General features: G+C 45.9%; 1 non-coding gene and 2 pseudogenes across 1 annotated transcript; all 3 read right to left on the reverse strand.

Moving 5' to 3' along the window:
* Nucleotides 1–2,439: 2,439 nt before the first annotated feature.
* On the reverse strand, nt 2,440–4,397 carry LOC146830798 (28S ribosomal RNA; annotated as a pseudogene).
* A 496-nt stretch (nt 4,398–4,893) lies between these two features.
* Nucleotides 4,894–5,047, reverse strand: LOC146830799 (5.8S ribosomal RNA). The gene has a single exon (XR_014961620.1). It is a non-coding gene; the product is annotated as a 5.8S ribosomal RNA (ribosomal RNA).
* A 1,042-nt stretch (nt 5,048–6,089) lies between these two features.
* Nucleotides 6,090–7,295, reverse strand: LOC146830800 (18S ribosomal RNA; annotated as a pseudogene).
* Between the last annotated feature and the right edge of the window lie 6,624 nt (nt 7,296–13,919).

Below are 13,919 nucleotides of genomic sequence, written 5' to 3' on the forward strand. Positions count from 1 at the left end.
TAATGTTATTGCCGTTTTTGATAATATGGCCCTTTGTTTTTTCATGGCCGTTTTATAATATTTTGAAGAAGAGTCAGATTTTTGAGACTTCCTCTCACCTTCATGAAGCCTCTTTGTCTAGTATTCAGATTGATGACTGAGGTAGGTCTTTTGTCAATATTTTTATGAATAGCTTCATGAATGCTGTACCTATTGTAATTGGTCTCCAATTACTAATTTTCTTAAGTTCACTTTTTTGGCATTAATATTGAACGTTTTTTCTTTCTACTTTTTGTGACTCATAGAGAACCAACTCAATAAAATTCTAGGCAGCAGTCTTGGTTGTTTATGGACAATGTTCAGATCATTTAGGCCAATTTTGTCAGGCCCCACTGCTTTCTCTAAGTTTGAGTTGTCAAAGGCTTCAGGTATTTCAAGCAGTGTAATTTCTTTGTATGGTCATTCAATCTCCCATTCATCCGGTATCCTGTCAATAGGGATGAATTTGTTTTCTTTTGTATTTTCCTTTTCTAATATATCTTTATAGTGATGAAAGATATCATCTGAACTGATTTGGCAAGTGGCATCTTATGCACCATCAGTGATTATCCTGGCAATTTTCTTTTTGTCTCTCTAAAACATTGCCTGGTATTCCTTGTAGCTGCCCTTTGCTTTAACATACTTTTACTTTCATACTCGATTGAGCCTTCCATTTTTCTTATCTTTCTTTGATACGTTATTTTGAACTGAGGCATTCTGATGCTCATCTTGAGCATAGTTCATAGGCTCATTATTGAGTTCACTTGTTAGTTTGTTTCGATTTGCTGGTATGGGACTTATATCTCTGGTGGTCTCTGAAATATAAGTCACAATGTCATCCATCAGATCCATAGCAGCATCCTGATACTTCACAATTCTGAGATTCTATCATTCAGCTCATCAAAGTTTTTGATTTTTGGGGCACACTTTCTTTTAATAAAGTCTTTATACCTATCTGGTATTGATTCCACTTAAACTTTAGGTTCATCATTGGAGTCACTTTCAGTGTTATTGAATACGTGGAATACATCCTTTGCCCTTTCTTTTACTTTTATCTCTTTTTTTCTGCAATTTGTTTTCTGTTTTTATTGTCAAAATGTGGAGCCATCAGCGAATTAATGTTTCTTTTATTTTCGTATACTATCTCCAATTCTGCTAACAGCAGTAGTTCTGGTGACCATAATTTGGATGGTTTGCTGCTTGCTAGAGCTGCGAGTCTAGCCTCATTTTGCGTTCTTGGATGTGCATGCCGAGCATGTTGTGGAACTCTAATTTCTGATCCTAATCTGAGGTCACAAAAGCTGCATAGAAATTGCAGCTCTCCTTTTTTGTTCTTCCTTTGCATTTTGCATAGTGGCATGCAATATTGTGGTAGTCAGTTTCCTTGTCGCATTTTGAACAATATGTTTTCAGATAGAATCCTTTGTTGGAGACATGCTTTCTCAGCTCTTTGAAGGTTCCCATTATGTCTATACATAGATAACATTTATATTTGTCATTTCAGTATTTCCAGTAAGTGACCTTTTTGGCTAATTGACCTCAAACATCAGGCAGATTTTCGAGATTGGATGCAATAGTGTCACTCTTGGCTGAGGAGGCCACAAATTCAATGGTTGTATTGGGGTCTATGGTTATTTCTTCTTCTGCTGTTATGAAGGGTGAACAAGGTGCTATAACATGATCTGAATCATTGTTGCTAGTTGCATTGTTTGAAGTGGGTGCTGGATTGACAAAATCGGTAAGGAGATTAACAATTTGTGAAAAAGACAGCACCTCCTTTTACCATCTTCATGGGGTTTTTAAATGCCAGGAACTACCCCATCTGGAATTGTGTTTGTTTGCTTCGCCATTTCTCACTATCACACTCACCGCCATGACAGAACCTTGTTTGGCCTGTCTCTATAGACCTCTCTATGCCGAGAAAAGTGATATATAGGCATTTACCAGTGGGACACTAGGAGGTAAAGGCCACTATGGCTGAGAAGAGGTTAAGAGAGTCATAGTTACTCCCCCCCTTTACCCACACTTCATCCAATTTCTTCACTTTGACATTCAGAGCACTGGGCAGAAAACACATCATGTCAAAACCCGCCTAAGTCCTTCATGATGCTTTGTTTTAATTAAACAGTTGGACTCCCCTGGTCTGTACCAATTCTAAGTCAGCTGCTAGGTGACAGCTGAGGCAGAACTCAGTCACACACCCATGGGGAGAGGCGACCACCGCAACTGGGTAGATCCACAGGAAGGGCCCGGCTCGCGTCCATAGTCTCTGCCACACAGAGTGTGGTGCCTTGTCCAGCCGTGGCACACGCCCAGCCCCACTTCGTGCCCTAGCTGCCTGACCCAGCTCTTAGAGCCAATTCTTATCCTGAAGTTATGGATCTGACTTGCTGACTTCCCTTATCTACATTGTTCCAACATGCCAGAGGCTGTTCACCTTGGAGACTTGCTGCGGATATGGGTAAAGCCTGGCGCATGATTTACAACATCACCCCCAGATTTTCAAGGACCCGTGAAAGCTCACCAGATGCAGCCGGAACCTTTCTGAAAGCGAACCCATTCCAGGGCACTCCTTCATACAGAAAAGAGAACTCACACTGGGGTTCCCTCTGGCTTCTCCGGGATCATTTGCAATACTGCATTGGCTGCCACAAGGGTGCCCATCTCTGCCACTTCGGGTTCGGGGATCTGAACCCGACTCCCATTCGATTGGCAGAGGGTAACTGAGGCCATCGCCGCTCCCTTCTGAATGGCACTCGCCCATCTCTTAAGACTGACTGACCAATGTTCAACTGCTGTTCACATGGAACCCTTCTCCACTTCGGTCTTCAAAGTTCTCATTTGTATATCTGCTACTACCACCAAGATCTATGGTGGCTCCCCTTGGTCCCTCGCCCCGGGCTTCCGTGCCTACTGCAGCAGCCCTCCTACTCGTCGTTTCTTAGTCCCAGCGGCTCTCAGCGCCGGCAACGGCTGGATATGGGCCTGATGCTCCAGCGCCATCATTTTCAGGCCTAGTTAATTCGGTAGGGGAGTTCTTACACACTCCTTAGCGGATTCCAACTTCCATGACCACCGTCCTGCTGTCTATATCAACCAATGCCTTTTCTGGGATTTGATGAGCATCGGCAATGGACGGTATTCGTTTCATCCCGCAGCGCCAGTTCTGTTTACCAAAAACGGCCCACTAGGCACTCATATTCCATGCCCAGCTCCATGCCAGCAGGCCAGGCTTCTTACCCATTTAAAGTTTGAGAATAGGTTGAGATCGGTTCGGCCCCACGACCTCTAATCATTCGTTTTATCAGATAAAACTGGTGGCTCCGAGCTCCAGCTATCCTGAGGGAACTTCTGAGGGAACCAGCTACTAGATGGTTCGATTAGTCTTTTGCCCCATACCCAGGTCAGATGACTGATTTGCACATCAGGACCGCTATAGAACTTCATCAGAGTTTCCTCTGGCTTCGCCCTGCCCAGGCATAGTTCACCATCTTTCGGGTCCTATCACGGATGCTCATTCTCCACCTCCCCGACAGAGCTGGCTGCATGGCTGGATGCCACCTTAGCCGCTGCGTGCCAACCATCACCTTCATTGCACCACAGGGTTTCGCTCGGCTCTCCGACTTGCACACGTGTTAGACTCTGCCCCAGTCGACAGTCATGTAAGGAGCAGTGGGGCCCGTCCCCCCTTCCCTTGCGTGTCCCGAGGGACGGTCAGGACAGTTGCTGGGGGAGGGCGCAGAGGCAGTCGAATCTCCCTCTGCCCCGCTGACCCAGCAAAGCTGCTGCCAGGGGGGTTGCAACACCCTCCGCCGGAGTTGAGAGCCACCTGCCACCCCAAAGCCTTCCCAGCCGAGCCAGAGCCGCTCGTGGTGCACTGCCACTGAGGAACTGCACCCAGAGGGCGCTGGGTGTGCTCAGGCGTCCTCCTGGGCCACCGACCTTTCCATCGTGTTGAATCCTCCGGACAGACTGCACAGGCCTCAACCTTATACCTATCGATGTTTTCAAGCCCTCTTGAACTCTCTTTGAAGTTCTTTTCAACAGTCTCTTACGGTGTCTTGATCCCGTATTTAGCCTTAGATGGAGTTTACCACCCGCTTTAGACTGCATTCCCAAGCAATTAGACTCCATGAAGACCCGATCCCGGTGCGCCAGGGGCAGCTACCAGCCTAACACTGTCCGCAGGATGAGTCTTGATCAGAAGGACTTGGGCCCCCTGAGCACGCCGGGAAGTCGGTCTTCTCTTCTCCACTTTTCCAGCACCTGCCGCCGGGCAGGGATTTGGCTCTGGGCTCTTCCCTCTTCACTTACCGTTACTGAGGGAATCCTGGTTAGATTCTTTTCCTCCGCTTAATAATAGGCTTAAATTCAGCGGGTCACCACGTCTGGTCTGAGGTTGTAGTCGGAAGCCTAAGCGTGGAAGAGCTGGGGAATGCCGGCCCATGTGCTGTAGGGGTCAGAGTCGTAGCAGCGCACCCTCTTTCCGTGGATCCGTAAACGTTGGCCCGTGGGGGCAGACGAGCACCCACGGGCCTGGTTGGCAGTGGGTTTTGCCCTCCCCGGGAAGCCGACCTTGGAAGTGGGTGCCTGAGGCGCTGCATGCTGGCAGCTGTAGCACACCACAGACAGCCATGCGTGGCATGCAGCATGCAGCCAGGTGCCCCGGACCAGGCCCGGGGTGGGCCTGTTGTCAGCCTGTGCCTTGCGGAGGCAGAAGGGAAGGCTAGGCGCACTGACGGCATACCTCCCCGACAGGACCAGGTGAGGAATCCAACCATGGGCGATCTTTGTGGGGGGGACGAAGGGAGCAGAGCTACCCTGGAACTGCACCAGCCCCATCCCGGGGAAGCCCCGGGGCGATTGACAATCGAGCGACCCTCAGATTGACGTAGCCCCAGGAGGCAACCGGGGCCGCAAGATGTGTTCGAAGTGTTGATGATCAATGTGTCCTGCAATTCACACTAATTCTCGTAGCTAGCTGCATTCTTTATCAACGCACAAGCCGAGCGATCCACTGCCAAGAGTCACAGGCAACTTTTTGAACATGTTCACCCACCTGTGGGCGCAGGAGAGGTGGGAGGAAGGCGATGCCGTCCGTCTGTCCGTCCACCACCCGCGTAGCAAGACAACCCGGTGCCTCATTTAAGCTTCCCCTCTGGGAGTCGGACTGCACAGTTCGAAAAGCCTTACCATGACCTCGGCCCTGGAGTACCCCAACCTAGCCGTGGGCAAAGGGGCTCCCGGAGAGACAGGAGCAGGCAGCCTCACCACCACCGGTCCCTTCCAGAAGACCGGGAAGGACCGCACAAGTCTTCAAACCCTCAGCCTGGCTGCACAGGACAGGAACAAACTGGGTACCTGGCGACAAGGGAAGGTCGCCCCACCTGCACGTCAGCAGTCCGCCACCGGGCTTGACCCCTGAGGTCTTGAGAGTCCCCGACTTGGGCAGCAGCCCGAGCTATGCCAGCAGGATGGTGGCTAGCCCACACCTTTTTTCCCCAGGTCGGAGGCGCCGTAATGGAAGAGCTGGGTGGCTCCCTGTCCTGCACGCCTCCCACCAAGAGGAGCCAGGGTCCCCTCGCAGGTTTTGGTTCCTTCTCTTCCAGGCTGCCCTGCCGCATGAGGAGGACCACTCCTCGGTTGCCTGAAGCCTGGTCGGGCCGGGCATCAGCCTTGGAAGGGCTGTGGGAAGCAGGGCCTTCGGGAGGTGGTCCCAGCCCGGGGAGGCACTGCCATTCAGTTTCCCCCACCTCGGGGGTCGTGCTGGGTGAACGTGGGTTTCATCTCAGGAGGGACTACCGCTGTGCCCCTCTCAGAGGAACAGGGGCCAGTGGCTGCCCTCTGTGCCCAGTCCCTCACGCATTGGTCGGCCTGGTCCTCCCCAGTGGAGGAGCCTGCTGAGGCCTGGTCCTCACCCAAGCACACAGTGTGGCTGCAGAAGGGTCCGCTGCCCAGGGTGTGCAAGGGCAGAGCCAGGGCCTGTGCCTACGGTGTGTGCGCATGTTGTGCCTGTGAGGCAGCCCAGGGTTTCAGGCTGGCAACGTCCGTCGCTCGGTCCTCTCCACCATTATTGAGCCTTCCACAGGTTCACCTACGGAAACTTTGTTATGACTTTTTCTTCCTCTAGATAGTCAAGTTTGATCGTCTTCTCAGCGCTCCACCAGGTCCGTTGCCGACCCCGGCAGGACCGATCCGAGGACCTCACTAAACCATCCAATCAGTAGTAGCGGCGGGCAGTGTGTTCGAAGGGCAGGGACTTAATCAATGCAAGCTTATGACCCGCATGTACTGGAAATTCCTCGTTCATGGGAAATAATTGCAATCCCCAATCCCTATCATGGAGGGGGTTCAGCGGGTTTCCCGCACCTGTTGGCGAAGGGTAGACACAGGCTGATCCATTCAGTGTATCATGTGTGCAGCCCCGGACATCTAAGGGCATCATAGGCCTGTTATTGCTCGATCCTGTATGGCTAAACACCACTTGTCACTCTAAGAAGTAGGGCGCCGACCACTGGGGGTCACATAACTAGTTAGCATGGAGGAGCCTTGTTCCTTATCAGAATTAACCAGACAAATCGCTCCACCAACTTAGAACAGCCATGCTCCACCACCCACAGAATCGAGAAAGAGCTATCAATCTGTCAATCCTTTGTGTGTCCGGGCGGGTGAGGTTTACGTGTTGAGTCAAATTAAGCCGCAGGCTCCACTCCTGGTGTTGCCCTTCTGTCAATTTCTTTAAGTTTCAGCTTTGCAGCCATGCTTCCCTCAGGACCCTAAAGTCTTTGGTTTTCCAGAAGTTGCTCAGCGGGTCATGGAAATAATGCCGCCAGAACACTACTTGGCATCATTTATGGTCAGAACTATGATGGTATCTGATCATCTTCGAGCCTCATTCTTGATTAATTAAAACATTCTTGGCACATGCTTTCACTTTGGTTCGTCTTGCGCCGGTCCAAGAATTTCACCTCTAGCAGCACAATACAAATGCTCCCGGCTGTCCCTCTTAATTATGGTCCCAGTTCCGAAAACCAACAAAATAGAACGGGAGTCTTATTCCATTATTCCCAGCTGAAGTATTCAGGCGACTGACCTGCTTTGAACACTCTATTTTTTCTAAGTAAACGCTTTGGACCCCCTGGACACTCAGTCAAGAGCATCAAGGGGGCGCCGAGAGGCAGGGGTTGGGACAGGCGACAGCTCGCCTGGCGGTGGACTTGCAGCTTGATCCCAAGATCCAACTACAAGCTTTTTAACTGCAGCAACTTTAAACCCTTCACTGCTAGCCCTGCCCCCCACCCTCCTTGTGCTAAGCCTTTTTTCGGGGAGGTTCGCTCTTAGGCTCCTGTAACTTTTTGTCCACATAAGTTATTCATGCCAAATTTGTGTCCTTTTCTTCCAACATCTTGAGACTTCTAAAGGTACCCAGGGTTTGTATATTCCCCGGAGAGGACCGAGAAATTGGCCAAGTAAACACATTATTTTTGTTTTGTTTCTGAAAAATGGGAAAAAGTGCTGCTGAAAAAAAGTGTCAGTTTTTTCCCACGCAAAAGGTATCAATAAAGAGTTTGTGGTGCTAAAATCAGCATCTGCCGAGATTTCAGGAACAGGCAGACTTTTGTCAGAAAACCAAAATTTTCTACACCGTTTTGGCATTTTACTGGGACATATGTTTCCTATTGTTGTGCTTTCAACCTCCTTCCAGTTAGTGCTAGAAATGGGTGTAAAAGTAATAATACATCCTGGAAAACTATACATTTCTGAAAAGTAGACAAAATTCTGAATTCAGAAAGGTGTCATTTGCATAGATCCTCTGTTTACAGCAGAGGGATTCTTTGCGCTTGTGAACATGACGGAATGGTTTCGTCATGAGCACACGAGCACTGGTGCTCATGACGGAACCATTCCGTAATGAGCATCGTACGGGTTAAAAAGAAATCTTGATTTATTTACAACAAGCTGATTTTTTTGTTAACAAGAAGTGACACAGGCAGTATACTCAGTAAACCCTTAAAAAAGCCAAAAGTAAGTGTTGAATAAAATCCTAATTTAAATACCCCTACATTACAGATTGAGAAAGTATTTGAGAAATTGAGGGCCTGATTTATATCTTGGGGGTAACAATACTACGTTGCAAGTTGCAACAGCGACTGAGTATCCTTACCCAAAGATGATAGTGCATACACCTGATTTAAATGTGGACAGACAAATTGGTGTAACCACGGTGGAGACTACTCCGTGTTCGGCATGGATAGAGCCCTCCGACGGCCTGACAGAGTAAGGGCTGTCGCAGGTTGACCTCTTTGTCTGCTCAACTAATTTAGATGGGTCGACATTCAGGTCTGTTTTCACTCCCCATCACTGTCATTAAAACCCTGGTGATAAGGGACAGATAACTCCCATGGTGAGGAGGGCATGTTTTTTCTATTTTCAAAAATAGAATGTTGTTTTTGAAAATAAGAGGAAAATAAGTTGTTGATGGAGCCGTGCATCAAACTTAAAAAAGCATTGACATCAACCATCATGATGGCAGCTCCTGCCAATATTTTAGAAATTACTGCTGCCTTGGCAGTTATTTCAAAATTTGGCAGGTGGGGACTTCATCAGGGTGACAGAGTAATTTACTTAATCGTCCTGATGGAACAAACTCCCTCCGTCAAAATTTGAATCACCCCCTAAGTCATAATGTACACCAAACACCCCACTGCAATCCAATGCAAAGTGCCAAAAAACTAATTTAAAATAGCAATGAACATGTAGCCAAACACAGATTTAAAACCTGAAAAGTAACATAGAACTGTAGAAAAGTCTCATCAGCTAAACCTACACTGCAATACTACTGTTTAAAAAAAGGAAAAAAAAACAATGCTTCCATAAAAAACTTATGCATGCCCCAGTAGGCAAATATTCCGACAACAAAGCATACAAGAATACATCTACATTTATTACCTAACAAGCCATCTCTAACCCTTTCTTTCCACTATAGGTACCTTACAAACTAGTAATAGTTAAACAAATAAGTTTCCTACCTGTCTGGCATAGCAGCATTCTTCTGTCCTTCACCACAGCACAATATCGAATGAAAGAACAGATAATTAAACCGGAAAAGATAAAAAGAAATTTATGTTGGTAAGAAAAGACAATTTGTCCCATAGTACTCGATAGAAGTCTTCACAAAAAATGAAATATTATTAAAAGCTTACAATACTATTCAATAACATTACGAATTTTATTGATGGACTTATTTATTTAAAAAAGTTAAAAAACAACATTTAAAAAATATTAATGAAGAATACAATAGATGTAGTTTAGTAAAATAAACTACTAACGTAATAATATAAAACTTGTAATAACATTTAAATAAATGAAAATATAGATTTTTAAAATGCATATTAAAATGTGTAAACTGTTAAATGTGTCATTTATTCCAAATGCTCACTTCTCTGAAATAGAATTAGAAAATAAAAATAGCAATCCATCACACAAAAAAATCACCAAACTTTTTACTAAAAACAGAAAACACCCTGCCTAAACCTTAAAGTAAATTACCCAAACAAATAATGAACTACCCTTAAATAGATACACAAAAGTAATACACTCCCCACCCAGGGTCCCTATCATTTTTGCCTGCTGTCTCTAAAACTTAACATGCTAAACACAAATAATATAAAAAGGAAATACCTGCACCCCAAACAATAAATGCACACTGTGAACCCTAAAAAAATAAATTTCCCTAACACTTCAAAAATTGCAATCTCCCCTTAAATAGTTACAGAAAAATAAGACACCGCCCACACTGGGCCCCTTTCACACTTGCATCCCGTCCCTAAAATTTAACATCTGTATAAAAATATTATTAAAAAAATCAACACCCACAAATTACCCAAACACTTAAAAGATGCACAAAAATAATATGCTCCCATCCAGAACTCCTATCACCCTTGCAACCTGTCCCTAAAACTTAACACTCTAAGGAAAAATAATATAAAAAATAAATGCACTCTTCCCAAAAAAATAAATACCCACCCTGACTCCTAAAAATAAATAAGCCCCAGACTTAAAAATAATACACTCCTCGTCCAGGGGTCGTATGTATCCCCTTGTATCCCATTCCTAAAACTCAAAATCCTAAGTCTACACTCCTCGTCCAGGGGTCGTATGTATCCCTTTGTATCCCATTCCTAAAATTCAAAACCCTAAGTCAAACGTGAGTGCTAACAATAAATAGCATAAATGATTGGCTAACCCTAGAATTCAGAGCATAAAAACCCTCAAAATCTGCCAATAGAAATGTTTTCTTTATTTCCTTACAACCCCGGACTGTCAGCACAAACAACTTCATCATGTCCACCTTCTAGATGGCCAAGCCTCCAACCTCAGCATTCAGACCCCAACATTCTACAAAAAGTATCATGTTCATATTAAGGTAGTATAAAACTTAAGGAAAAACGTAGCACACTACAGTCTGCACATGCTCCTGCTCTGCTCTTCCTCGTAGAAACACAGCTAAACCCAACCTCTGCACATTACATTGCTACAATCAAACAGATACATATCACCAGGCAACACCGTCAGCCTAAACCTGGACGTGGATTTGCCATCATATTCAAAGATACCATCAACTGCACCACTTACAAGGACATCCCTAGAAGCTGCATGGATCACCTCACATTTAAAGTACGCATCACAGCCAATGTTACAGACCACCAGGACACAACACCACTTTTGCCACCAACATCATGGACTTCATTTCACCCCTCATCATCAACGCCACCACCTTCATCCTCCTCCGGGTCCCCAATTTGACCTTGAAGACTGTACACCATTTGGAGCCAATTTTCTTCTCAATCAGCATCATCACAATCGATAAGCCAGCAACTGTGACCTGGATAGACCAAGCACTCGTCAGTTCAGCATACCTATCCCGCACCACCACAGACCTACTCCCCCTGGACCCGCCAGTTGCAGCTGGAAAAGTATCATAGAAAAGGAGTGTGCTTCCGTCCTCTCTGGACACCAGCCCGAACACACCATTAACTTTCTGAAAGCCATCAAAAACCTCAACAGCTGAATTACTTCATGGCTGACACCCTAGCTCCCCTCAAGAGCAAGCCAATGACAAGGGCCTGACCATAGGGCAGTTGGTACACAGAGGAACTCAAGCTGAGGAAATGCCATAACAAGCAACTGCAGCATAAATGGAGAACAATTCAAGACACCACAGATAAGGACACCTTCAAATCAGACTAGCTACCACCAGCAGATACGGAACACCAAGTGCACAGCTCTTGCGGATCGCATCATCGCTGGCACTAACAGCATCAAGGAAATCATCGCCATCATTAAAGATGTAACCGTGCCTCCTGCTGCCTCAACATCACAGAGCCTTTCCAACAAGCTTTTGGAATATTTATGTCACAAAATGAACTCTATATACGGCAACTTCGACCCTCAACCAGACCCGTCATCATCGCAATGCAACTTCCCATTATGGTCCAAAAATGAACCCTGACCTTGTTGTCTGCCATCACCACTGTCAAAATAGCTGCTACCATATAGACCATCCACATGGGATTCATCTGACACTTGCTTCCACCACTCCTTCACCAAAGGACTCTGTGGGGTTTTTATGTTAGCTTAATGTGGGGATAAAGGGAACGTTTCCAGTAGATTGTTTTTATTGTAATATCTGGAATGTTGAGAGGAGGACTCTATTGCAGTTGGAGAGGGGGCTGAAGAAGACATCTTTAACATATGACTTACTGCATTTCTTCTATATTCGTTGGTAGGAACACCACAGACTCCTACGAATTAGCAAGGCACTAACACCCATCCTCAATGCCTCCACATTCCTGTACGCCTGGAAAATTGCCACCATCATCCCCCTACTCAAGAAAACATCCACTGACAAAGTTAGGCTTTCCAACTACAGACCCATTTCCCTCCTACCAAACCTGGCAAAGATCTTAGAGAAACTAATCAACCAGCGCCTCCCCAACTACCTCAGCAACCACCAGCTCCTTGATGCCATGCAGTCCGGATTTCGTCCCAACACAGTTTAGAAACTGCACTCATCGCTGCAGAGGAAATCCGCACGACCCTTGATAGAGGAGACACAGGAGCCCTCATTCTTCTGGACCTCACTGCAACCTTTCACACAGTCTCACGCCCAATACTCATCAGGCATCTAAACGAAATTATCATACAAGTACAAATTCTCAACTGGATCTGCTCCTTCTTAATGGATAGAACACAAGCTGTCTGCCTGGCGTCTTGCTCCTCGTAAGCACACTAACTCGTCTGTGGAGTGCCTCAGGTTTCATCGTTCAGCCCCACGCCCTTCAACACATACACGATCCTCTGGCCAATGCACATGACATTAAAATCCTTTCCTACGCTAACAATATGTAACAAGACCCCCAACAGAAGAAACAAGTCCACTGCCTGTATGATCGAAGGTACAAACTGGATTAAAGCCAAATGTCTCAAGCTCAACAAAAACAAGATAGAAGTAGTGATCCTCTGCAAGACCACCTCACCATGGGACTCCAACTGGTGGCCAACCAAACTTGGTCCTACGCCCATACCCACACCCAACTCCCATGCCAGGCATCTCGGAATAATCATCGACATCAAAATGGACATGACTGCAGATGTCAACCCCGGCATTGCATCCTCGTTCCACACCCTGAAGATGCTGAGGAAGATCTTCAAATGCTCCCCAAGCAACACTAGAAAACCTGGCATTCACTCTATAGTCACCAGCATGTTGGACTATGGAAACAACCTCTGCCCCGGGATCACCAAGCAGCTCACTAGAAGACTAAAGACCTTCTAAAACGTGGAAGCCAGACTCATCCTCAACCTCCCACAAAAACCTCACATCACACCACACTTCAGGAAGCTCCACCGGCTCCCGATACACAAACATGCTCAGTTCAAACTTCTCACACACACATTCAAGGCACAACACAACTTGGCCCCACCTACCTGAATAGTTGCATCTCCTTCCACCAACCACCCAGACCCCTCCACTATGCAGGACTTCTACTCGCACACATCCGATGCATACACAAAACTAGATCAGAACGACTTGCATTTTGTTACATCGCTGCTAAAGCATGGAACAGCCTCACAGTGCACATCAGAGCCTCCTCTTCTCTACTTGAATTCCTCAAGAAGCTGAAGACACACCTGCTCAGCACTTTACAAATACACAAAGCATAACATAACAACATGCATCATCTCTATATACATAAGCACACAAATATATATAGCCACTGAAAAAAACAATGATTAAATTGACAGTATAGTTAGGAATTGTAATAACATGTTACTTTACATTAAAAAAAACTAAAAATTCCCTGAAAAAAACAATAGTTAAAGGGACGTTATAGTTAGGTGAAAATATCAATAAAAACATACAATAGTTATCTCAAGTAACTATATCTAGTGTCCTAAAGTAACTATAACGTGTACCCTCACATGCCTAGTGTTGTCTTCACTGAGGTCATTTTAGAAGTTGCAGTGATTTTATCAATGATGTCATTGAACAGCGGTCACTCAGTACCACATTATCCATGGCCTTTGGCCAGGCCCTGCACCAGACCTCCCAAGGGCGCCCTACCTCCACACGGGAGTCCAACCCCCATTGCCACGCATGGACAACTATGTCACGTAACAATAGAGAACGGGTCACTTAAAGTAAGACAGACCTACTGGCCCTGTCCAAGGGTAACAATACAAAAAGGTGTGCCTATTGGCTTTATCAAGGGGTCTGCACATCAAGATATATAAAGCAGTCTTAATGCTTTTGTAAAAAATTCACCAACATCTATAATCAAATGTACATTTCATAAATTCACAGATTGCAATGTTTAATAATAATTATTGTCTCAAAT

This window comes from Triturus cristatus, chromosome 5_1 (assembly GCF_964204655.1).
Source record: "Triturus cristatus chromosome 5_1, aTriCri1.1, whole genome shotgun sequence".
Taxonomy (NCBI): domain Eukaryota; kingdom Metazoa; phylum Chordata; class Amphibia; order Caudata; family Salamandridae; genus Triturus; species Triturus cristatus.